At 46.8% G+C, this 11,591-nt stretch overlaps 1 long non-coding RNA gene across 1 annotated transcript; it reads left to right on the top strand.

Annotated features, from left to right (window-relative positions):
• The first annotated feature begins 3,627 nt into the window (after positions 1-3,627).
• LOC136007430 (uncharacterized) lies at positions 3,628-6,102 on the top strand. The gene is made up of 2 exons (XR_010609696.1): positions 3,628-3,699; positions 4,759-6,102. It is a non-coding gene; the product is annotated as an uncharacterized LOC136007430 (long non-coding RNA).
• Positions 6,103-11,591: the final 5,489 nt, after the last annotated feature.

The following is an 11,591-nucleotide window of genomic DNA, read 5'->3' on the forward strand; positions in this document are numbered from 1 at the left end:
TTGAGCAGGGAAGCAGAAGTAAAACAAATACAGACTGAATAGTTGTCTTGAAAAAGACTCCTATGACTCAACAAAACATCATGTCAGGCCATGTTTGCTCTGAGGTTAGTGCAGAGACAAAGACATCCTAAAAAGATCATTTCAGTCTAGGAATGCCAATGAAAAGTATAATTGGAAGAGAAAATCACAGAGGAAACAACTGAGTCATGGGATGATGATGGCTGTACGATAAAAGGATTTTTACACTTCCACCCAAGTTTTCTAATACCCATACTGGGATTAGGAACTAGGGATTGCTGCCGAGGCAGGTGCCCGTGTCTCCCGCTGTGCAGGTGTAGCACACAGAAAGCATGGGTTTTTCCCAGGCTGTGCTAAAGGGCTGCACAATTTAAGTCATTACAAGCTTGTACCCCACCAGAAGATGTGTCAGCATTGTTAGCATCTTATCTTAGAATAGGGTTTTCCTAGGGAAATTTTGCTCTAAGCCCTTGGGATTGATTCTCCAATGCCCAGAGGAATGAATGCTGACCTTCCTCCTATCAGATGCTGAGAACTGGGGTTATTAAATGATGAGTGCTGGGGCTTGCCTCTAGGAAGGCAAATAGGTAAAGCAGATTCTTATGGATATTCAACTATTCCCCAGCCTGTATAGGGCATGACTGGAGAAACCAGGACCAGGCAGCTGCCTGACCGCTCTAGGAGGCTCTGAATTATTAAACCCTGTTTTGTTTGCATTTACTCCGCCTGATTCTGGGTTTATAAACGCCATTATGTACACATTCTGTCTCCAACCTCATCTTGAAGCATCACTGCTGCTACACAATGAGGTCACAGCGTCCTTCCAAGCCCTGACACAGCTGCGGCAAGGGATTATGGAATAGGGAGTCTGCGGGTGGTACAGATCCATGCATGCAAGAGAGAAACCACCAAGGGCAGCAGGGTGTCCACAAGGAGCACAGGGCACTGGGAACTGCACCCATGAGCCTCTCCATGGGCCTCCCTCCTCTGTATAGTCGTTAGAGGAGATGGCTGCACTGGGGAATTCCCCACCTGCTCTCACAAACCAGGAAAAGCCCCAGCATTCCCATCATTCCCCAAAGAGAATGAGTTAAGTGCCACCGAGGTCACTTGGGAGCCTGGGCAGTAACACAAGCTTCTAGACCCTTATGCGCCTGCAGAATGACTGAATTCTAGTCTCTCAACATGAGTTTTAGGTTTAACATTCATGCCAAGAAGGTGGAACTGCAAACAGCCCTAAACTTTGTGCACTGACTGATAATAAAACCAAACGAAAGGAAATATTGTGAGCAAATCTTTTACGTGAAGGGCTTGTGTAACTTGTTTTGCAGGAGTGTTTTCTATGTTTCCGTGCTTGTTCGAGATCTGCACTGCCACAGTCTGGCTGTTAATCTTTAACTAGCCTACACAGCACATGGGCTGATCAGACAGCAGCTCTGGGAGGGAAAGGGACAGAAAATACAGCCGTAAGGAAGGAAAAATGTGTAGGGGTTCAGTTTACAAACCAGTGAAACCAACCCAGGGGCTATGAATCAAGCTGAAGTTAATGCGCCTTACTTCCAGGAGGCCCCAGGCATTGAAAAGATGAAGTCTGACTGAACTAATGAGACTGATTTGAACATAATGAAAGAGAAACTTGGTGTTGGTGTGACAGCAGAGCATCACCAGCAGCAGTCTTTGTTAGATCTGTTTTGTTGCAGACATGCTGGTTTGGTTCTTGGCCTCACTAAGTGATGGATGTTCACACTGGGAAGCTGAACCCAAATCATCATACATTTTTGGAGCTGTCTGAAGCTAGATCTTTAGAGCCACCTCTGGAGCAGAGCAGCTTCTTTTTGTTGTTGCTGTGGCTTACAGGAAGAAGAGAGAGGTTCCATGCTGCACTAAGCCCAGCACATGGGCATACTTGCTTGGCACTCATTGCAATTTTCAGCCATCAGCAAAAAGTGCTACCTAATACTGCATGGGCATGAGAGCTCAGAGAGGCCCTGGTGACCCTGCCTTGGGCAATCTGTGCCTTCAGCTACACCACAGCCAGGTGCTGTTACCTATTTCAGCACAAAGCTGAGGTGTCTCAGACATTTGGGCCAGTTGCAACTGGACAGATGATTCTTGTGTCTCATTCATTTTATGACTGATAAAGGTCCTGCTGCCACACGTGCACTGGAATTCTGTAGAGGATCTGTGTATTTTGCCCAGGTCCCACACAAGCTCCTCCTGCACCTCCACTGCTCTTTTGCCAGCAACCCCACTAACAGACCCATGACCAGGACCAGGCAATACACTGTTTCATTACCAGCTTCCTGCACAGACTGCATTGCTTGGTCTGACCAAAGGCTCCTGTTATACAAACAGAAGGCTGCCAGGGTTCAGTGACTAACAAATTATGGCTCTATTTTGTCCCCAGAATAGATATAAAGACAGAAAAGTAAGATCATTCAGAAGACAGCTCGTAATTCAAGCAAAATACACATATAGCAACTCCTCGATGTCAAAGAACATTTGTAAGTGGTACAAAGAGATGTCCCAGATCACCACCAAGCTGTTTGATCCCCACAGCTGTCAGGACTGATTTGAAGTTGCTGCTGAACAGCAGACAGGGGAGGGGAAGTTCCAGAGTTATGGGGCAGGAGGTTGCGAAGCCAACACTCCTGGTTGGACAATGTGCAGAGTGATGAGAAGAATCGGGGGTAAATGGACTTCATCTCTTTCTGCCCTTCCTTGGGCATATATTACCCAACACGACCTCCAGGGACTCCGGATATTTGCAGAGCTTTGCCTCTTACAGGAACTCCTGCTTGCTTCTGCACTTCTACCCTATCCCTGCCAGTCACATAGACTCCTGATTCCCAGGAGCTTGCTCTAGGCTTGCTTAGCCATATCCCTGCTGCTGCATGTGTGTTGGAAAGCATTTCACAGCCCATTCCAGTCTCTCTTCCAAACTCATAAATCCATGCTCCATCCAGAATCCTGAGCCATGCTCCAGACCTGTGGTTACATTCTCCTACACATGCTCTCAGCACTGAACAGCCCCAACTTCCTCAGCCTGTCTTCATACAGGAGGTGCTTTAGTCCCCTGATCATTCTCGTGGCCTCCTCTGGACTTGTTCCAGCAGTTCCATGTCCTTTTTATGTTGAGGACACCAGAACTGCACACAATGCTCCAGGTGAGGTCTCACAAGAGCAGAGCAGAGGGGCAGGATCACCTCCTTCGACCTGCTGGTCACGCTCCTTTTGATGCAGCCCAGGATACGGTTGGCTTTCTGGGCTGCGAGCGCACACTGAAGCCGGCTCATGTTCATTTTCTCATCAACCAGCACCCCCAAGTCCTTCTCCGCAGGGCCGCTCTGAATCTCTTCTTTGCCCAACCTGTAGCTGTGCCTGGGATTGCTCCGACCCAGGTGTAGGACCTTGCACTTGTCATGGTTGAACTTCATAAGGTTGGCATCAGCCCACCTCACAAGCGTGTCAAGGTCCCTCTGGATGGCATCCCTTCCCTCCAGCGTATCAACCGGACCACACACCTTGGTGTCATTGGCAAACTTGCTGAGGGCGCACTCAATCCCACTGTCCATGTCAGCGACGAAGATGTTAGACAAGACCGGTCCAGCACCGATCCCTGAGGGACACCACTCGTTACCGGTCTCCAGCCGGACATCGAGCCATTGACCACACTTTCAGGTACACTCTGGAAAGCCCAGACCTTTCTGGGGGTCATCCTGACCCAAAGCTGTTTGGATAAGCTGGCCTCTGGCTGCAGTACCATTCTAGGTGACGTGTTTCACACAAACATCTGTTTTGCCCTCACAGAGGAATGCTGGTGACCCTGAGCTTGGACTCTGAATACTGTGAGAAGTGGTGTTTTTCGGAGCTCACTTACAAGTGAGGAGGATTTTCAGGCTCTCCTGAACATAAAGGAAAGCCTGAACATAGATATATCTCAGCAGATACCTATGGAAGTGGGCACTGCTTTTAGATCATCATATGTGAAACAGCAGGGTGAAGCTTACTGAAACAAATACACAGCCTCTGTATGCTACTGATGTTTTTCTGTATTACATTATTATTAAGAAACTGCCTCTATCTATTTTTGCTAATTGTGATCCTTTGCGTCAGTGAGGTGAATTGATTTTCAGGATTGCATTGAATACATGGAGGAAGAGGAGAAGGGTTTATATAACGTTCTTTGTTTCTTTTTGTCTTTCTTAGTTCTAGGGAATTTCTCCACATCAAAATGTTTGGACTTGATGATCTTAAAGGTCTTTCCCAACCAAGTCGATTCTATGATTCTATGAAAAATACAGTGGCATTTTGTCTGCCTTCCTGGCTGGAATTACCCGATGTTTTAATTTCCGAATGAGCAGTTTGTTTAAATGACATGACTTTATATGTAGCTTTGTCCTTACTGGAAATTTGATGTTCAAGTCCTGAAAGGGTTTTTAACTAATAGGCCAAGCTTCTTACATGGTGAAAGCTAGAACAGGAGAACACGAGTACATGGGAAGAGGTTTAGCACCTGATACCCTGGGTTTTCTAAAGTGCCAGTGAATTCAGTGGAAATTGAAAGTGTAAAAAATCAGATCATAAATGACTGAGGATGAGCTTGTGGTTAATGAATACGTTTGCTTGTGGCTGCTGATGAAATGAGTGTCGCTTGCACGTATTCATAAAGATATGAAAAACTTACTCGTAAAGATGTGTTTCTCTAAGGTTTCTGATGTTTTGATCTTCTGTTCACAGCTTATTCCTAACATGTCTTTGCCCCATGAGCACTACAGACAAGTAAACCCGGCAGAGTTCAATCTACATTCCAGATGAATTTTAAAGGCCTACAAGGATGGACTTGATGATGAAGACAGAAAGGTGGGACAATTACAATGTTCAGTTCTTCTGTCAACCGCCCTTGATGAATCTCACATAAGTGCCAGCACTTCCACCACTGTCCATGTTTTAGGAGGAAAACCAGCAGGAGGTTGGTAATGTTTCCAACTGAATCCCAGTTTCAACATGGTGCTAAATGGCAGCCATGGGAAAAGCCTCAAAATGCAGGTAGTGCCAAGAGAGTTCAGACACATCCCTGGCACTGGCTCATAGGCTGGCTTCGGAGTCCTAGTAAGTCCTAGCCTTGGCACTCTGCTCTTCCATAGTCCTGTACGTCTGATTTATCCCACATATCTCTCATGTGGAGCTGGAAGTCTCAGTGCACTTCACATTTTGTCCCTCTGAGCCAGGCAGCACCTATATGGTGGCATAGCTACTCTCCCCTGTCACTCTCGAATACTGCAAGTTTATGCTCAGAGAGCTGCTTGACAATGGAGATGACAAGGGCTATGTTGGTGCATAGATAAATAGGGAGAACCATCAGTTGATCAACTTCAGCTACCTCCAAGAAGTTTCTTTGTCCAAATGGCACCTGAGGGTGAAGGGGGTCACATTTACTGCTTCTCATGGGAGCAGTTCTGCCTCTCCTTGTCCTGCCTGCCACCTCATCACCTCACCACATGCAGGGGGACAGTCATTTATTCTGGTGACAGCTGGAACAGCCCAGTTAACCCTTTTGAGCTCTATTAGTCCTGCAGGTTGTGTGGGGAAGCTGCCTGACTGGACACCAACTTACTTCAAGGAGTTTCACAGCTCCACTGATCCACTGCACTTCTGCCTCGGGGCTGAGATGCTGCTCTGAGGAGCCGTGCAAAGAGTGGTAATGAATCAGTTCGGATGACAACGAACCACTGAGCACATCTGATGCTGTCAGGTAGCGAGTGGTTAAAGCCCTGAGGTAGTACAATTTTACTTGTCTGCCCTAACACCAGCAGATCTGACATGAGCAGGGAGCAAAGCCACTGAGTAAGAAAATGCCACCCTGACAGCCCTATTTCACGATAAAAGTGCCCCTTATCTCACCCAAACAAAAGCATGTGTAGGGTTTTTCGTAGTCCCAGGACAAGCATAATAGTTGCTGGCAGCAGACCTACTTTCATCATTATCAAGGGCATGGTGATTATATGTCTTATTAGTTCCTGTTGAGATTGTTGCAGTGGAAACCAATTGTGGGAAATTAAAATGAATAAAAGGTTAAAACAGCTCTGTGTTTCACCATTGTCTCCTAAGGAGTGAAATTAAGCTATCTACGTAGGGGAGAAAGCTAAGAGCTCTTGTAACCAGGAGCATTGATTTTCATGGAGTGTTTACATCTACCAAATGCACTTTATCCTTGATAATTGTCCCTGTTTGGGTCCAGGAGAGGTCAATCATCATTTGAGTATGGAATGAGGTACAAACCCTTCAAGCAAAGAAACTCATGCTGGATTGAAGTGTGTGACATGATAACAGCTTGCCTGGAGAGTCTTCTGACACTGGCAGGCTCTGGCAAAGGCTGGGAAAGCACCAACTGAACTGGGGAATAAAATCATTGAAGAGTCATTAGATGGGGATTGTCTGGCTTTGGCCTCAGCTGATCAAAGCCGGTGGGACTTGGTATGGAGACAAGTGGATGAAGGACCAGCCTTGATCACAGCAGGTCTTCAGGAGAAGATCTAGCAGACACATCCTGTATGATGGAGCCTGGAAAGGCAAATGTCTGCAGAAGGTGCAATGCCACTGAAATTCATGTCAGTGCTGAAAGTCCACAAGGGAGCACTGACATCAAGGTCTTTCTTTGATTTACTTCATGTTCAGGATCAATCAGCAAACAGCTTATAGGATGAAGGGGAATTTTAGGAGGGACTTTCTCCTTCTCAGAGTGAAAGAAGTAGAGGAGGCCTCAGAGACATTATTTGAGGATAATGCTGGTTACATATCCTTTTTCCTTAAGCCCTTGCATTAATGGTTTCAACAGTGTTAGAAGGTTCTCACCAAGATAAGCACACTCCTGAGGCAAACTCCTTTGTGAGGAGGCTCTGTCACAGTGCCCAGCACACAGTTGTATCACTCCATCTCCTGTGGCCTCCCCAGCTTGGCTCATTGGGTTACTCAGGACCCCAGAACCTGATCAGTGAGGGCAGGATGGCACCTGGTAACACTGGAGTGATGTTGATTGGCTGGGGAAAGCACCCAGAACAGGTATTTAGGATGAGTTTTGAGCTCTGCCTTTTATTGATGGAGTTTGCCAGCAGCCTGGATGATGCCAGCAAGAAATGAGCCCCTGCTCTGAGTGCAGTATGTGCAATGGTGAGGTTCGACACCTCATGGCCATCTTGTCTGTGCCCAGCCTCTCCAGAAAGAGTTCAGCTCCTGGCTTGTTTAGTAACATTTGTCAACTTTGGTTATGCATCACGAGGTTTGCAATGTGCATCATACCAGGTTGGAAGGGCTCTGAGCAACCTGCTCTAGTGGAAGGTGTCCTTGCCCATGGCAGGGGGTTGGAACTGGATGAGCTTTAAGGTCCCTTCCAGCCCAAACCATTCTATGAGTCTATAAATACACACCATTGACACCCACTTTCTAGGGCAGGCAGGATGGCGCAGGGCTCTGGACAAGGTACTGATGGTAATGGCAAGAGGCGCTGTTAAGCACTTGTACTCTGCTCCTGACTGCATGCTGAATGCTGCTGCAGGTGTTTAGATGGGGGGCAACTGGTCTATACTGGGTTTGGCGCTGAGGTGATTTTTGTATTCTTGCTGCAAAGCCTAAGTCTTGACCAGCAGCTGCAATCAGCTGTCCTCCTGCTTATGATAGGACAGCTGTTAACCCAAACTGCTTCCCAGTGAAACAGAGCAGGCGCTAGGAAAAACGAATGTGAGTTTCATTCAACTGATTTGAAAGTGGGGCACAAAGGGATTACAAGGGCTCCCAAAACTGCTCTGGAAGCTGTGCTGGTTTCTGATGAGCCTTGAAGCTGTATCTGTGAGCCTTATCTTAGTAAATAACATCACATAGTATTCCCCAGTGAGCTATGATGGTGATTTTAATGCAGAGAGAAAATTTTTGTTTCCTAACAATTGCTGCAGAGAGAATGTTTTTCTGGCCTTTTTCTCTCTGTTACTCTTATGCAAGAACTTCAACTCTCATTTACCCTTGAATACATTTGGAGGCTGACCCAAGAGCCCTCAGCAAGCAGAAGACAAATGCTAGCGCCAAGAGCTCTGTGACAGCCTGCGGCAGCTCAGCAGAGCACTGAGCAGCCAGAGCATCCAAGTGCTGGTCTGGGAGCCCAGCACTGCTCATCTCCACTGCCTAATTGGCAGAAAGCTCCTTAATTGCTACAAGTCAACAACACCCAGAGTTCAACCCAGAAATCAAACAGGGGGGGCGAATTAAGTGACTGTACGTGGCACATACACACTTGAAGCAAGAGAGCCAAAGGCTATGCATCTCTCAGCAAGTGAACTAGAAAGCAGTTGCTAACACATGTGCACAACCTCCAGCATGCAAATGTACTGAGCTCAGTGAAAACGCTGATGAGCAGGGAGCTCACTGTGTATTTAACCGTGGCACGGAACGGGAGCTTTACACAGTTAGGTTAAGAAGTGAGAAGCATTTGCCTTCTTGTGTGAAGAATTGATGAGACACGTGTAGGCCTGTGATTCCTCTTCCCTGCTCAGAAGAGGAGCGCAGGATTCCAGCTCTGCTGTATCCCCATTTGCGGGGACCAGAAGGTTTCTATCTACCTCAGCTAAACTTTGAGAAACACCTCTCAGTGAAGTGCACAAGAAAGAGCCAAGGTTTATTTCTTTTCATTCACATAACCCATCTAAATAGCCTTCTCCCCAGGCTCTCACACATTGCCTCTGCTGCATCATCTTGTCTCCCACTTCCCTGCAGACTCACAGAAGAGCAGCCAAAACATAAGAGCAGAGTGATTTCCAGGAAGTACTGCCAGCCTGCCCTATAAATAATGCATCCAGATCTTTTGTAGTGGTGAATTTTCCTTCTGAATCATCGACAGTGTTATCTTTCCCATTCCTGCCTTCTGCTGCAGCCTTCCTGTAACCCTCCTGGAACTGAAGTTATGTAAACAGCAGATTTGAAGTATGTTTTTTCCTACGGGTTCAGCAACCCAGCGAGTGGCTCCTCCTGCTCGCCGCCTTCAGAGCTGAGTAAATCTCCTTTTCCAGGGAACAGGCAGCTGTGGAGCTGGTGTTCAAAGACAGCAGTAGAGAAGAGGCCTTGAATTATAACGGTGCAGTGCTGAGTGAGAAAGGGCATTACACACAGTAAGCAGGGCTGCATCCAAGAAAAGCCTGACCTTGACCATCCATTTTTCCACTTCACAGGGGGAAAAAACCCAAAGGCTTCAAATACTGGCAAGCCAGAAGTAGAAGTTCAAAGATCAAAACAGACGTTTTCCTATAAGGCAAAATCTAATTACCCCTGATTGCTGACTTAGAGATAGCACAAGTACAATGGGGTATGAATAACATGAGATACATGTTTGTGCAGTTCTCTTCCTTAAAATGAACACAGAAGTGTAAGATTTGTAAATTTAAGGGCTATTGGCCGCTTAATTTGTTTGCTTTGCTCATGGGGACAAAGAGCCTGCTGAAAGTGTCATTGCGGCTTGGAAAGAAATAGTGATTACTTCAGGAGTTCAGCGTGGGGTTGAATATGGCACGTCCATGTCTGAAAGGTCCCCAGAGTGAAAGAAGTAAACAGCTCATCGTAAAGTCTGAAGTGTGGTCCAACTCACATATAATTGTATTAAGTGTGCTAATGGCCCTGAAGCAGAGAGTAAGTGCATGAGAAAGCACCCATGTCTTCTGCAGAAAAACATCAACAGATACTAAAACCAAAGGAGATAATCGGTGTAAAAGTAATGCCCTGCAGACCTTCACCAGCTGAGTGACACTTACATAAAGATGCTTGCCAGGTCCAAAAGCACCCGGAGGAGTAATTACTGTCACCTCCTCCTACCCACTAGTTTGGTCTTGCTGGCTCTCGGAGGCAATCCAATGCGCTTGGTTTCTCAGAAGTCCCCAGGAGTCACTGTTGGCCAGAGGGATCCACTTTTATCTTCCTGCCACATTCTGCTTTGAGAGGCTGAGCCTGACTGTTGACCACCCTTTGTCTCAGAGGAACTGAGATACTGAGATCTGAACCGAGCCCTGCAGCTATGCCTCATGGGTCTGTAGGGCCCCATGCTTGAATGCCAGTGTCATAAAAGTAGTCCAGTTCTCAGACAGCAATAGATGGAGCAATCCATAACTGATTTCATTTTCTGCAATGGTAATAAACAATAGGGAAGCACTGTAACAACCCAACTTGCCAGTACATCAGATGCTGTGTGTTCCCACTGTGAACAGGCACACCTCCTTCTCCTAAAACTGTAGAAGCTGGTCCCTTCTCAACCTCAGGCTGCTGCAAAGCAATAGCTCAGGGGTAGAGATACTCTGGATTGCTGAGCTATTTCTTTTCCTTTCTTCTTTTGTAGGGACAGCGTTGGCCATGGACGGGGAGGGATGGAGAGTCCAGAGTAGCACTAGACTGGCTCCTGTACCCTGGTGACAGCGCCACGGCTCTTGGAGTGGCCTCTGCCTCCCTGACCTCACAGTGCTGGGCGCACTGGCAGCATGGGGATGAAGCACTGGTGATCCCTGTATCCTTTCTTGTCCACCTCCTTGCCTGTGGATTTTATGTGCTCCAAGCTGGCGCTGCCCCTGTGTGGTGGGGATCCTAACTTAGCCTCTAAGCCTCTTAGATACCACAGTTGAAGTGGTCGACAAATCATGCCTGCTTAATGTCTTGAAGGACGAGACTTCACCACCCCACTGCTGCTGTTCTCTTCCTCAGCAACAGCTTCCAACAGTAATTCCCAGCACCTTCTCTACTTACTGGTATTTTGTCCCCTGAGCACTGGGTTCTCCCCATCTGTCCCAGGAACAGCTTGGCATGTGGCTTACCTGGATGCAATCGCTTGCAGCACGTTCCTCCACTGACATTTCTATTCCCCCTCAATCACATTGGATCATTAATGAGTCCGTTACTTGGATCATTAACTGTTATTTATGCAGAAACGCAATAGAACAGTCAGTTTGAAAAATCATGGTCCTAGATGAAAACATAAATTGTTGCTAAAGCTGAAAACACTGACCAAGTTTTCTTGGTGCCACTGCCAGTAAGCTGAGCAGACCTATGTCCCTTCCTCGCTGCACTTCCATTTGTGCTCTCCAGCTCGGTCCTTACCACCACCGCTAGACACATCAAAACCTAATGAAACCTAATTATTAGAGTTGTGGAATAACTATCCAAGATAAGCCTCCCTTTCTAATGACATGAACCTTCATTATCGCATATAGCTGTGCTTTCCTCAGGCATTTTCTAGCAATGCCTCTCAGCCACAAAAGAAAAAAGCTCCAAAGCACTGTGATTGAAAGTGTGCCAAGGAAGCACCAAGGCTTTGGAGGACTAGGAAACAGAAGCCTACGGTGACAGAGATACATTATTTATAAGAACATATTCTAGAAGATACCCAAAGGGAAAAGCTAGCCTTGAACAACTGCAGCAGAGACTTCCAGCTCCAGTGTTTCTGTGTCTGTTGAAATCTGGTGATCAAGAAGCTGAAATCAATGAAGGACAACAATTCATGTTTCACACAGTGACGAGCCCCTGTAAATCAGGCAGATGGATGGGGAAAG

This window comes from Lathamus discolor, chromosome 1 (genome assembly GCF_037157495.1).
Source record: "Lathamus discolor isolate bLatDis1 chromosome 1, bLatDis1.hap1, whole genome shotgun sequence".
Taxonomy (NCBI): Eukaryota; Metazoa; Chordata; class Aves; order Psittaciformes; family Psittacidae; genus Lathamus; species Lathamus discolor.